Genomic DNA, 15,616 nt, shown 5'->3' on the forward strand with positions numbered 1-15,616 from the left:
CACTATAACCAGTGGATGCAATTATCTGCTTTTCCGTGGGGAGTACTTGAGATGAGGACTTAAAGAGACAATCCATGCAACCACCCAAACAGCATAGCCTTACTCCAGCCAATTCACAAGCAACACAATGGGAGTTCTGCTAATGTTTTCAATACATCAGTTAACATTAGTTGACGGGGCCTTGAAATGCTGTAACCAAAATCATTGAGCTCTAAATTTAATTTCCAGTTCGAGTTTGAGTTCAACTTTAATTGTCACTCAACCATTAACTAACATCCATGAATACAGCCAAGCGAAACAGCATTGCCTTGGGGCCAAGGTGCAAAACACAGTACCAACCATCATACAGCACAAAGCACATGCAGTGTAGCACACATAAGATAGCAAGCACAAATAAGGTGTCAGTAAAATATAGTCACACAAAAAATCTAGTCCAAGACCCTGAGTCCATGAATGCTGCAGAAGTCTGCAGTCGAACACACAATGGCTTGTCTTCTGTTAAGTGAACACAGGGGGCAGCACCGACTCCAGGTTGCATGCCGTGCCACACTGCCTTCAGCACTCTGGTGGAATGCACCAACTTCAACATGTCTCTGCTGTGTGGCTGTATGCAATCAACACCACAGCTTGATGCCTAGTCCTTGCTACACCCAAGGCCACACAGCTCCTCCACTGTCCACCCCTGCTGTCTGCCAAAAAAAATCAATGAATTGGACTTGCAGCGTTCTGCATTAACAATGTCCAGAATGGGCAATCACAATAAAAGTGAATGACTAAGACAATCACTCGCTGCTAGAGTGCACACCTCCTTCATGCACCAACTCCTCCGATGCCTCTTTGATGCGGGCAGCAGCGTGATTTGCACTGTGCATTTCCTTCAGTTTCTCCATCAATGAACAACTTACTGATGGGGAGGACCTGCCGTACCAAAGTTCTCAATGTCCAGCAGGGTCTTGTGATTGTAAAAACATACATTTAAAAAAGAGATATTAACTCGTTTGGTTGACCCTGTAGAAGCCACTGCAAACCAAGTGTGCTGCCATTTTACCATCCGCTACAGGCTATCCTATACACTACAGATTATTTGGCTGCGGTTATTGAAATTCAGTGTCATTGGAAATTACATGCAATGTAAAAGTGACTGCCAAAGCAGAATCATCCTTTTTTTTTGCTCCACAGCCCAAGGTAAAACAAATCCTCATCAATTTATAAATTCTCAGAATTAAATTCTGTGCCAAATTCGTCAAACGGGAAAAAGCGCTAAGCAACATCAACATATAATTGCCTTTACTTCATTAATGGATTCAATGCACCATATGCTGGACATTAATGTTTAAAGTAAAAATGCTCAATGTACCAAAGAACTACAGACTTCCTTAGAAAAAGTCAAGAACATTTGAAATTTGAAATAAAAGCAAAGAGTACCACTCAAAACATTAATCTGCACTTTTACTTCCATTGATTTAATACCTTGTATTTAAATAATTTCTATACCGGTGCTTGCAAAATAAGTAATCATTGGATTCATTTATAGTTCTATACTAATCTACTCAGGGCGTTAAAATGCTTTTTTGCCACCCTGTTATGTCCCCATATTATTTAGGACTATGCAAAGTTCCAAATAAAATATGGCAATTTCTCACCTCATCTTAAGTGACAACAGGTTGTTTACATGCACCATTCTTAATGTACAATTCCATTGGAATGTTTCTTAACATGCCTCTGTTTTCCTATTACATATTTCAGCATTGCAGGTTTTCCTGCTGGTACCTGTAAAGTTTGGTACATAATATGTATATTTGGAAAAAACCACAATTTTTATACTTAATCTCATTCAGCAACAACTAAGTTTGGTATTTTATAACATTGATTTTATTTTAAAATGCCATTCTCAGTGCTGGATTTTTTGTTATGACATTGAAATTTAAACCACACAGCTCAAAATTTGACACCTGCCTTCAGATTACACCGCAACAGGATGTTGGAATTTTGTTTCTCTATGAGTGCATCTCGAAATCATTCCAGAAAGAGGAGAGGTCCACTAGTGGATTGGCATGAATGATCATTATTATGCATTACTGTCCATGCTGAGCTGGGTTTCTAGAAATTATATATTTATATAATTAATTAGACAGAAGGTTAGAGCTGACAAGGTGATCACGCAAATCTATTCCCCGACTCAGATCTGTGACCGGTGGTTTGATGTTCGTGCTGCGAAGGGCATATTTGTTCTGCTCATAGATTTTCAGAGGCTCAGGGGTGGATGGAAGATGTTCTATGAGGCCATTGCTTTTCCATCTGGGTCTGGGCTTGATGATCACATTTATAATTTCCTTTATTTATTTTTACAGATCTTGCAAAGTTACTTCGAACAGATTGCTTTGGTTGATTTAACACAATCACCTGCAGGAACAGCACCATCCATTTCTATCCGCATTTCGCCTTGATGTTCTGGCAGGAACCCCACCGTGACCAGAATATTATTTATTTTAAAAGGAATGGGACAATATTTTCAAGGATCTCTGACACTCAGAATGTTCTAAACTACTGACACAAATACTGTACAAAAATTTGACTCAACTTGACCAGCTTGTGTGAACCAAAAACAGTAACACAACTACTAATTAAAAACTACTGCAGATTAAAAGAGCATTCAATGAAAGTTAGGGCTTGTTAACAAACTGTTCACTTGCAATAAACTGATACAAATAGGTAAAAATCAATTTTTTAAGCTGATTAAAATAAGATTCTTTGGTACTTTCATATTACAGCAATTGGGGTTAAAGGTAAACTAGTGTTTTCTGCATTTTTAAATTAATAAACTTCATATATCCAGCTAGTATACATAGTGCATGGATTGTAGTTATTTAAATACTTCGCAAGAAAGTTATGTACGTAACTGAATCAGATGGATCATGATATTGATGGGCCAGATGGTACTATTGACCATAATTTTCATTTCTGAGCTCTTATGTTCTCCTTAGGGTTCCCTCTGCCGCAGAAGTAAGCAAGGTATAAATGTATATACTTAGAAGGATATCAATAAATGCCATACTCAAAATTCCCACTGTGCATTAGTGAATTTGACATATCTGAAGCTAGAAATGTGCTGTCGTTCAGCAGCCCATACTTTTTAATGGACATTTTCCCTAATGACGCCGGAAAGAGGTTTCAGCAAAATCATTCATTTTAAACACTACTGCAGCAGACAATTTTCTGCAATTGAGGCTTCATTGGCTTGACCTTGGTGACCAAACATTGTGTAGAAGACAGCAGATAAACACTTGGGCTAACAGTTTTCATCTCAAATGTAACTGCTATTGCTTCACCTGGGTACAGGTATTATCTATCATTACAACACTCCAATGTGTGGGAAATTCAGTTACGTCTCTCGAAGGCTAACTTAAACTGTGCAGTTCAATTTTCATCCTATCATTTCAGCTGAGTAGAAAATCCGACAATTTATTACCGACCCCGGCAAGATAATGACCTAGTTGCAAGGAAGCGATGATAAAGCTTAAGTTCATGAGCTGCTCCTCCGTTTTGCAAACTCAAGGCTGTCAGGTCCATTCTATCACCTCCTACAGAATGCAGCTTTCTTTTCTGTGACTTAACCCCTTCTAGAACCAAAGTCAGAACTTCACATTATAGCTGATGAAGTAGTGAATTGACATATATTTTGCCTAGAGTTACAATATTACTTACAATTTCTCTTAGTTTTTTTCAGAATCACTGAATTTCCTCATCTAGGATAATACAGAACAAGGGGGGACTTTTATGTTTGCTAATTATTTACGAATAGCATTCATCCCACTTTATTGGTCAAGAATAGAAATGCTTCCTGGCATTGTTGTAAAAGATTGTTGACACACTTTACATACAAATTGAAAGACAATCAGTTTTCAAAGTTTTGCTTTTGGGGAATAACAAGTAGATGGAGAGAGATTACTCGATCGAATCTGCAACAACACATTAGAATTGGATTGACAAGGATATGATCAGGATTTCAAGTAAGCCTTTAGTTTATTTCTTGAACTCGATGAAACAAGCCTTGTAATTAGCGGCGTGGTGGTGTAGTGGTTAGCACAATGCGTTACAGTACAGGTGACCCGGGTTCAATTCCTGCCACTGTCTGTAAGGAGTCCTTGTGACCGCGTGTGTTTTCTCTGGGTGCTCCTGTCTCCTCCCACAGTCCAAAGACCTATCGGTTGGTTAGTTAACTGTAAATTGTCCCATAATTAGTTGAGGATTAAATTGGGGGATTGTCGTGCGGCGTGGCTCGAAGGTCAGGAAGGGCCTATTTCATTCTGCATCTCAATAAATAGAAATAAATAATGAGTGCTGTCCTGTGTACTGTGTGTAATGTAACTGTAGGATGTCAGAATAGACTGAAACTTTAAGCTTTTGTTTACTTTGGCAAGGGAGTCCTAGAGAAAGAAATCTTACGAATTGCATTCTTAAAATGGGTGAAGGGTAAATTATTTGTACAACAGATCAACTGGTCAGAAGTGAGGTACTGTAGATTAATCTATCTATCTATCTAATTATTTATATGCAATGCCATGCTGCCCAGCAAGCCCCTCCTAATTTAATTCTAATCTAATCATGGGACAATTTACAATGACCAATTAACCTTCCAACGGGTATGTCGGAGGAAACCAGAGCACTTGGGAGAAACCCAAGTGGTCACGGGGAGAAGGTACCAATTCTTTACAGACAGCGGCGGGAAAGGTAACGAGCTTGGCAAGATAAGTATTCCTACCACAGGTGATGGTGAGATTTGGTAGAATCTTGGAGAGAAACAAATGGGTAAATTACTTAAGGAAGACTTATCTGATATGTGTTCCAACCTCTGGTTTAGGAGCCCTACAGGAAGGTTGTTCATAATATTTACATGAGTAGGTCTTGAAAGTTCACTGAAGATCTGCTACAGGATTTTTGGACTACTGAACATATCTAGAATATTCCATGTTACTTATCACATGCGCAGAGGAACCAAGAATGAAAGCCACAGATTTAGTCATCCATGATACATTTCCATTTTAATTAATATTATATTTTTCATACAAATGCAAAAACATGCCAAAAGTGACATTATGTCAGTCAAATTGCTAATCAAATCACTGACTTGAATGAATGTGCTACAAAATCATTGTTTTAATGCTGAGACTGTTTTTGTACACTTTAAACCTAAAGAAAGATTTCATTAAATTCCTTTTTGAAGAAGTACTGAAGCAAAACCATGTCTCGGGGGGGGGGCGGGGTGTGAAATGAAATTTTTGTAGGGCTCCTCAACATTCCTAATGAGGACATGGGAAAAAGCCCAAGGTCCCACTACCAGTAACTGCAAAGTGGTTGTGCAATGGCAAAAGCAAGAATATTCCAAAGACTGAACAGAATGCTGCCGTTGCTGTTTATTAGCCAGATTCTCTCTCTCTCTCTCTCTCTCTCTCTCTCACACACACACACACACACACACACACACACACACACACACACACACACACACACAGCTGATAGCGATGCAGGTGGATGCTTTCTTGGTGTCATGCATTCTTGATTCCCTGACTGGCAGACCACAGTACGTGTGCTTGCAACACTGTGTATCCGACAGAGTGATCAGCAGCACTGGGGCTCCACAGGGGACTGTCTTGTCTCCCTTTCTCTTCACCATTTACACCTCGGACTTCAACTACTGCACAGAGTCTTGTCATCTTCAGAAGTTTTCTGATGACTCTGCCATAGTTGGATACATCAGCAAGGGAGATGAGGTTGAGTACAGGGCTACAGTAGGAAACTTTGTCACATGGTGTGAGCAGAATTATCTGCAGCTTATTGTGAAAAAGACTAAGGAGCTGGTGGTAGACCTGAGGAGAGCTAAGGTACCGGTGATCCCTGTTTCCATCCAGGGGGTCAGTGTGGACATGGTGGAGGATTACAAATACCTGGGGATACAAATTGAAAATAAACTGGACTGGTCAAAGAACACTGAGGCTGTCTACAAGAAGGGTCAGAGCCGACTCTATTTCCTGAGGAGACTGATGTCCTTTAACATCTGCCGGACGATGCTGAGGATGTTCTACGAGTCTGTGGTGGCCAGTGCGATCATGTTTGTTGTTGTGTGCTGGGGCAGCAGGCTGAGGGTAGCAGACAGCAACAGAATCAACAAACTGATTCGTAAGGCCAGTGATGTTGTGGGGATGGAAATGGACTCTCTGACGGTGGTGTCTGAAAAGAGGATGCTGTCCAAGTTGCATGCCATCTTGGACAATGTCTCCCATCCGCTACATAATGTACTGGTTGGGCACAGGAGTACATTCAACCAGAGACTCATTCCACTGAGATGCAACACAGAGCATCATAGGAAATCATTCCTGCCTGCGGCCATCAAACTTTACAACTCCTCCCTTGGAGGGTCAGACACCCTGAGACAATAGGCTGATCCTGGACTTACTTCCTGGCATAATTTACCTATTACTATTTAACTACTTATGGTTATATTACTATTTATTATTTATGATGCAACTGTTACGAAAACTAATTTCCCCCGTGATCGATAAAGTATGACTATGACTATGACCACACACACACACATGATTGTTGATTGGTTGAGGTGCTCATTGTCCAGGCAATCTTTATTCCTTCAGGACAGGAGGCAGACAGAAATCTGAGAAAAGTAGAAGAATATTTGAAGACCAAATTACTCTGATATTTTCCTACTTTGCAACATTGACTACGCTTCAAAAACAACTTTCTGTGACTAGCTTTGGAATATCTGGAGGTACCTAACCTGCTGCATAAATGCAAGACTTCTATTGTTTTTCTCCCACATTACAAATTCCAAATATGATCAGAGAAATGTTCTTGGTTTTGTCTTTTTCTCTACCCTTTAATACCGTTAGTGAGTTCTTATTATATTTCTGTCACATTGCGGAATTGTCTTGCATAGATTAATAATTTTGAGTTTATTCCAGGGGATAAATATTTGTTTTATGCACAAAATCTTTCTAAAATTTTTTATATTGTTTATTCTTTGTGCTTCTGTAGACACATACTGATTTCCCAAGTGAGTGTAGAGAAATGATGCAAGACTATTATATATGTTTGTAACAAGCGCTTAAAGGGGAAGAGAAAGACTTATTTGGATCAGATGCTGCAGTCTACTTGCAGTGTTGATGAAGAGAAAGACAACTCTCTTCCAACTGAATATGCAAACACTGGGAGTATTGGAAATTTTGCAGTGGATCAGTAGAAGCCGACAGATTTGTCCAACACAATAATTGATCCTACGTATATTTCTAATATTTGCTGCATTTTGGTATTCCTGATTGACTTTTTTCATCCTCCTGCTCACAAAATGCAAAATAATAGTCCTGCTGTGGAAAAGCTCCCACCACAGCATTTTGTTTGGTGGGCCAATTGTAGAATAAATGTAAAAAGCTGCAATTTAAGCAGATTAGCTGAAACTCCCACTCAGGGCATAGGTGTACATCAAATCAGAATGGTTCTTACATCAGAATAGTATATAACTCGATTAATGTGCTTCTCCTGAATGCTTCAGGCTTATATCACTTTTACTGTCATTATAATGTAAATTTGAATAACGCAGCATGTGTTTCAAATAAAAAGACAGAATGCAGCAGCACCAAGGAAGGGCCTTCCGTTCATTGTGCCAACATCAGCTTAGAAAGAGTTGTTCAAGTCCTCTCATTCGCCTTATTTTTTTTCCTCTAAAATCCTCAGAATTAATTTCTCCTTCAAATACTTATCCAATTTCTCTTTGAAATATACTTCCACCATTTTTGTGATGTTATTTCTGCTCGTAAATATTAAAAATAATGTCCATATCATATCTGAGTCCTTAACTACTTTTAAACCGAATCCTCCGGTTACAGGCCATCCCTGAGTTAAGAATGCATGACTTACGGACTCCCATACATATGAGTGATGTATGTATATATGTTAATTCCTATAAACAGCAGTAACTTCTAATAATTGTTCTTTCTTATTATTCTTCCATTCCTTTGATGACATTCATTATAATACTTTTGTGGTATGGTTAAAATAGCAAGTGATTTTTGTGTAGTTTCTGACATATGGACAAATTCAACTTATGAGAGGAAGATACCCTACAAGTTACGGACAGACTTACAGGGATATACCCCCAGAAGAGCCTGAAATGGGGGTGGGGAGGATGAGCACCCGACCCCAATGGGCAAGTGATTGGCAAATGAAATACAATGTTGGAAAATGCATGGTCATGCACCCTGGTAGTAGAAATAAATGTGCAGGTTATTTTCCAAACAGGGAGAAAATCCAAAAATCTAAGATGCAAGAGGTCTTCAGAGTCCTTGTGCAGAACCTAAAGGTTAACTTACAGATAGAGTCAGTGCTGAAGAAGGCAAATGCAATGTTAGCATTCATTTCAAGAGGACAAGAATGCAAGAGCAGGGATGTAATGCTGAAGATTTATAAGGCACTGGTGAGGCCTCACCTTGAGTATTGTGAACAGTTTTTGGGCTCCTCATCTAAGAAAAGATGTGCTGGCATTGGAGACGGTTCTGAGGAGGTTCACGTGAGAATGAAAGGTTCTGAGAATGAAAGGGTTATCATACGAGGAACGTTTCATAGCTCTGGGTCTGTACTTGCTGGAATTTAGAAGGATGCAGGAGGATCTCATTGGAACCTTTTGAATATCGAAAGACCTGGACAGAGTAGAAGTGGAAAGGATATCTCCCATGGTGGGGGAGTCTAGGACAAGAGGGCACAGCTTCGGGATAGAGGGGCATCCATTTAAAACAGAGATGCAGAGAAATTTCTTTAGCCATAGGGTGGTTAATTTGTGGAATTTATTTACAGATATTCCCAGGAATAACATTAATCTTATTCATTTTAAGTTGCATTATCTTGTTTAAATTGTCACGGGTTCCTGACTGAAATGTGACAGTACGTTCTTCTCTTTTTTCTACTATACTCAGCATGCATTAGCCTAGTACATAATTGGATCTATTGAAGTATGCCATTAACTGTCCTCCTTGCTATAAAGCAAAGAATAGACCTTAGACTGATACGTGGATCTTCATTATCTTATACTTCCCTTCAATTTGGAAGACACTAGGCCATTATACTGAAGTTAAAAAGAAACTGCAGATGCTGGATATCGGAAATAAATGTAGCAAACACTGTTAACACTCAGCAGGTCAATCAGCATTTGTGGGGAAAGTTGTGATGAAGGGCCTCCAGTTTGAGAAGTTAACTGTGTTTCTCCTCCCACAAGCTGTTGCCTGACCTTTTCAGTCTCTCTTAGCCTATTCTGTAACAATGCAATCACTGTCCCTGTACTGATTTTACTAAAGTCATGCTCTGAAAACCCATATAAACATTAACCACCAAACCAATAATTTCTTCATCAAGGACCCCCATCACATAATTAGAAAAAATGCTTTTAATATACCCATAATGGCACTCATTAATTAACCCATATTTTTTCCTAATGAAATTATTCCTGCCTTGAATTACCATATCGACCCTTTCCCTGCCACCAACATTATCCCAAAGTGCTGTACTGTGTAGATGTAGTTTTTAGCTTTTATTCTGATGTTAATTCAGTAAATGTATCCAAGAACCTTTGAAAAATTGGTAATGGTCAACATATTACATGCTGTGGATGGCAGTAAGCCTGAATTTCTGAGCATTAAATTCAATTAGACACTTCACAAAATTATTGGGGCAATGCACTGCCAGCCTTCGGATTAACATTGCACACATGGGATATTCCCAGTCAACCACACCTGTATTTATATAGCTACCTGTAAGTACAATCACATAAAAAACTTTATTTCTATTATTTGCAATTGGAAATGGTTTTCTTTTCCCCTGAGGAAGAATAACATAATGGCTCCATGATGGATATAACCCTCCAGTCATGGATGTCTTTAAGTGGTGGTGCCACAAGAGGGTGGCATCTATTACGAAAGACCTTCACCATCTGGGACATGCTCTCTTTTCACTATTATCATTGGAGGGGAAATACAAGAGCCTCAATGATTTAGCATCTTATTCCACCTCCCCACCACAGCCCCCACAACGACAGATTTCTGCATGGTACATGAACCTGTGAGCACTACCTTATTATTACTTCTTTTGCACTATTTATTCATTTTGTAGATTATAGTAATTTTATTACATTTAATTTTTAGTAATCCTTTGTACTACACTGCTGGCGCGAAACTACAAATTATGCATCAAATATATCAGTGATAATAAACCTGATTCTGATTCTGATAATGGCAATCTTTAGCTGACACCAGGTTTTGCAGGTTTTGGACAACCTGGAAAAATCAATATGATTTCTACATTCAAATTCATGCAATGCTTTTATTTGGAGTATTCTGGGGGACATAGATCCTCCTATCTTGGTGGATTATATTATTGGCCCTCCCAGAGTAACCAAATATATTATGAAGTAAATTACTTACTAACTTAACTGGCCCCACCATGCAACTCTATCCTGATTGACAATAACCCTCCAATTCCAGACAATTCTCTTTACTCTCTGATTTACATTGTCACAAATCCTCGGTCCCACAGTTCCTGCTACTCTCAAACAAGAGAAAATCTGTGGATGCTGGAAATCTGCACAACACACACAAAATGCTGGAGGAACTCAGCAGGCCAGGCAGCATCTATGGAAAAGAAGTAAAATTAACGTTTGAAGTCCTGCTAAAGGGTCTCGACCTGAAACATTGCCTGTACTTTTTTCCATAGGTGCTGCCTCGCCTGCTGAGTGCCTCCAGCGTTTTGAGTGTGTTTCCTGCTAGTCTCAATCACTTCCAATCCCCACGCCCTCAGCATCATATATTGCATTATTAAGACAGAGATCATGATATGATGCATTGTGGGTGAGGTGTTGCCCAATGATTGAGTTGGGTAAAAGTGCCTACTGGAATATCGTATCCATCAAGTATCTATCAGATGTTGTGATCAAAACAGCAAAATCAAAATAGAGATCCTTTATTTCCTTATCCAGGCATTTCAGGAAGATATACCCTCTGACACTGAAAGAACAAATACTGTCATACAGTAGCTGTTATTCCAGCATCAGCGGGGATCTTTTCCTTTTATAGCTTTTCATTCCATTGAGAGCTAGACAAATGGAACACGGAAAATGTTCAAAACAGAATTAGACTTACACTTGAAAAAGAAGAAAAAACTGATAAGGCTTTGGGGAATATATGCAAGGTGGGACTGTTTGGATTGCTACTTCAAAGAGTTAGCTTGCTGCCAATACCATTTTTAATGAGCATGCAAGAACATTCTTCAAGATACTACTACAATTTTCCATTTTTTTCCATGGAAAAATTCCAATTCCTGGCTTCTAATTGGTGATATCACTGATGTCAAGCTGAAGGTTATGAACTCCCACTACGAGCAACGCTTGCTCCTGCAGAAATCTTTTCAGCTTGCAGTAGAGCATCTAAGGTAGAGAATCAACCTGTTGCAAACAGATCTCTTTTGAAAATAGTTTCCACAGAGCTTCAGAAGACCAAATAGAATTTGTATTTTCTGATAAATTTTAATTTCTGTGGTGCATTATGTAAAATTTGGTTACGAATCACAAACCACTTTCAATCATACTTTACGCCACTTTCAGCTATGAATTTCTGATTTGTATTTTGCTCTAACATACAGCTGATAAAAATATTATAATGCTTCAGGGGTGTGTGGTCAACAGCCCGCCCCTGCTTTTCTGATGACCAGCACTGTTTATTGTTCTTGTGTTAAAATGCGTTTGTGGGATTATAGTGGGAATTTCCAGTTCGTTTATGCATATACTTTAGCTTGGGTTATATAGTATTTGCTTGTGTATTTGTGAGTCACCCTAAGTGTAACCAGGGTGTGTGACAGTCTCCTCCCTCAACTGTAAGAGACAGGTTGGATTCACTCTCAGGCTCATGGTGTCCGGTCTGCTTTGTGTTTATCACAATAAAATGGTTGTTGAGTTAGCAAGCTTCCTCCTCTGCCATTATGGACCAAATGCTCACCACAATATGTAATTCTTAATACCTAATACAGAATAATAAATTTATCCAATGTTTTAACTATAAAGTTACACTATTCACAATAAAATAAAATGGAAAATTGATCTGCTCTAAGAAACAGAAAAGAACACCAATTTCATATCAAATATAGAAATCCTTGTATATTCTTGTTAAATGCTTTTAACTATAGTTTGGACACATTATTGCGATCAAACTGTCCACATAAATGAAACTGTGCTCTACATGTACTTTGCACATTGTCCTGCATTGGCAGCTCTAAAATTAAATTAATTATATGTAATTTTGGAGGAGGCTTGCTTTTTTTTAGGACTCATCTGATTGGTTGAAGTAAAATTTAACACATATCACCCAAGAGCTACAAGTGATTGACACAGTCAAAGATGAGTGGTCAACTGGTTACACCTCAAGAAAACTTTGCATCTCACTCCTCTGCCCAAAAGCTTGCCTATTCCATTGCATCCTATCCTATTAGATCTCAGAACACTGACAATTTGTAGTAGTGTCATCAGCACACCAAATCTGAGTGTCAGGGGAAATTGCACAATGGAAGTTATGAATAATGTGAATTATTCATGTCAGAATTGTGAACACTTTGTAGTTCTGATTCCAAAATTATATATCTTCCTCTAATACTGAGATCAATGTTTCATTTTTCCAAAAAAAGAAACTCTAGTTCCTCTATCATGCTGAGTGAAAGCAAGTAGTAATTTAATTTTAGAATCAAAATGGCCTCCACTTTCCTTAAAGTAATGAAGGGTGACATTGATTAAAGATTAACAAGTTGATGGAATTCTCAAGAGACTTTGCTGAATGTAATAATTTAATCTCCAGGCAATGCTATTTCAAAACAGCTCTAAATAGAACTTCTCTGGTCTATCATTTGGATTTCAGTTTAAGCTAAAGGCTGAATTGCTCCATAATTTTGGTTAGGTACATTCCAGAATTGGTCCTAGTTAGGCTTGTATTGTGAACTGGAAGTTTTAATACAATGCAGAAAAGTAAAAGTATTATATTGATAAATTAAAAGGGGCTTGAAAGCATCATTTTTCAAGCTACTATTACTTTCTGAAGGGATGTAGAATGATAGCAAAAGTTATAGTTCCTGCAGCATTACCTGGCAAAAAAGCCGAAAATCATCATTAAATGATCTTGTTTAATGCTAGAAGTTTGAACAAAGAACAAGCTAAATGGAAACTGAGAATGTTGAAAATACCCCACAAGTCTGACAGTAACTTGTGGAGAGATAGAGCAGAGCTAACATTTCATTTCGGTGATATTTTTCTTCATCAGCTTGAAACATTAATTCTGTTCTTTCTCTGTCTCAGCAAGATGTTGCCTGACTTGCTGAGTATCTCCAGCAATTTCAGTTTATAGTTCATATTTCCAGAATCTGCATTTTTTTTGTTTTTAAATTGAGTTATCTTTTATGCTTGGTTAGTTTTATGATCATATCTTTCTTTACAGTCCAATCTGATAAATAAATCCCTTTTCTTTAGGTCTTTCCCTGTCATGTTACAACCATACCAATCTATGAGCCTTTTTAAGTCTGTAGTCAAAGCATCTATCTCTCTGCCTCAAAATTTTCATTTTTGATTACCACAATGGTGCAATGATACAATAGAAAAGAATCATACATTTTTTCTTAAAGTTTTCTGATCCCTTTAGCAAGAGGGTCTGAAATTTTGTGAACAGTTTGATCTCCTTACCCTAAGAAATGATATGTGGAAGAGATGGGGGTAGTGCAGTGGAGGTTGATTCCTGAGACGATGAGATATTAAGCAGAAGGGGCCTCCATACACTCAAATTTAGAAGATGAGGGAAAAGGCTAGAGAATGCAGAACAGGTATGCTGGGCTGAAGATTTGAATAAAAACAGGACTGGGACTGTTCTCGTTTTTGTAAAGGAGACTCTGGATAACCATACAGAGGCTTAAAACATCATAAGGGGCATACAAAGGATAGTCACAGCCATTTCCTTGTTGTTCCATATTCATGATGTTGACTGCCATTATATTTATGCATTCTAAAGAGCACATCAATAGAGTCTTCAGTTTGATGAAAGGTCTTTCTGGGCATTATTCTCTATTTTATGAGAGAAAGTAAAGATTATCAACGACAAGCTGCTTAGTTAAATTTATCACTGCATCACAGAAACAAGAACATGGAAATCTTTTTCCTAAAACATCTCTGAAAATGGCGTCAGGACCAATAGACTGAAATAGTTCCTGCTCTTTTTGAGTTTAGTGGTCCTTTAAAATAGCAAACACATATTTTGTTATGTTGATATGGAAACAGCAACTAAATGCCATTTGCCTCTGCTGTCAGCTTGAAAGGACACAATACATGGTGCTATAAAGTTAAAACAAATGAGAAAAAACAAGTCCAACTACAAACAAAATGTCACGAAAGTTTCTTCTCAAATGCAGCTGGTACACTTGGAGATACAGAATGACAGTTCCAGTATAATAAATTTATTTTTCATACAAATGATTCCGATAAACTGACAGTGACATTTAATGAGAAGAGCAGGGACACTGTTCACTGACACACTACTCTGGTTCAAACCAGAAGGCGTTGAGGCACATCAGTCATCATATGTGACAATGACTCGGTCTGCACAACTTCAGCCTATTTTCAGTATATTTTTGTTTTGGGATTTCACTGTCAGTCAAGCCACTTCAGTTGCCTTGATTGCAAAATGATTCTCATGGAACAGTAAATCCAGTCAACAAGTAAAATAGCAAAGGCCTCCATTATCAAAAGATAGATGGAATGTCAAAACTGATTGTAAATATCTGTTGTATCTAAAAAGCTGGCTTTCAAGTAACAATACTGGCATGTTGTCATAAAGAGACAGTATTTCTTGTAGATTAAATATTTTGGTTTATAAAATTAAGTTCAAATTGTACTTCATGCAGCACCTATTCTCACTTCATAAATACAATACATTTTAAATCACTCCTATAAATAACAGTGCAGTCAGAGAATATCAGTGAACAATTCCAATCACTTAGGTAGATCCATTCCAAATACAAATCTGATTCAAGTACTCAATCTTGGACTAAAATAGTTCTGTACTTTCCAGGACTCAGCCCTGCTGCTGAAATTGCTTGCCATTTTTTTCTTATTTGAGTGGCAGCAAGAATTATGTTGCAGCACATAAACAGACTTTTTTTTAACAGAAAGCAGATGAAGGTTTGCCCAGGGGCTTAAGCACTCGAATAAGATACTGTATGTTGAACAGACTCAATCTTTTTTAACGCTGTTTTTAACAGCCTTGCTGGGCTAAAGGATACTGTCTCTTTAAGTCACCTTAAGATTATCCTTAGCAAGTTCTATATCTCTATATTCAGTGAGACTATGCGAACAACAACTCAACCATTTGGTGGGCAGGTGGGGTGGTGTGTGCCTTGTGAACCAATGATCCATACCAGGGGGTCAAAAGATGGTGATAATTAAAAATATACATGGAATATCATTTGGACATCCCCTGCTTTTTTAGTAAAATGTGTTACAACTTTACATTGAATATGTAATTTTATCAACCAGTTTCAA

The sequence above is a fragment of the Mobula birostris genome, chromosome 10, assembly GCF_030028105.1.
Source record: "Mobula birostris isolate sMobBir1 chromosome 10, sMobBir1.hap1, whole genome shotgun sequence".
NCBI classification, from domain to species: Eukaryota; Metazoa; Chordata; class Chondrichthyes; order Myliobatiformes; family Myliobatidae; genus Mobula; species Mobula birostris.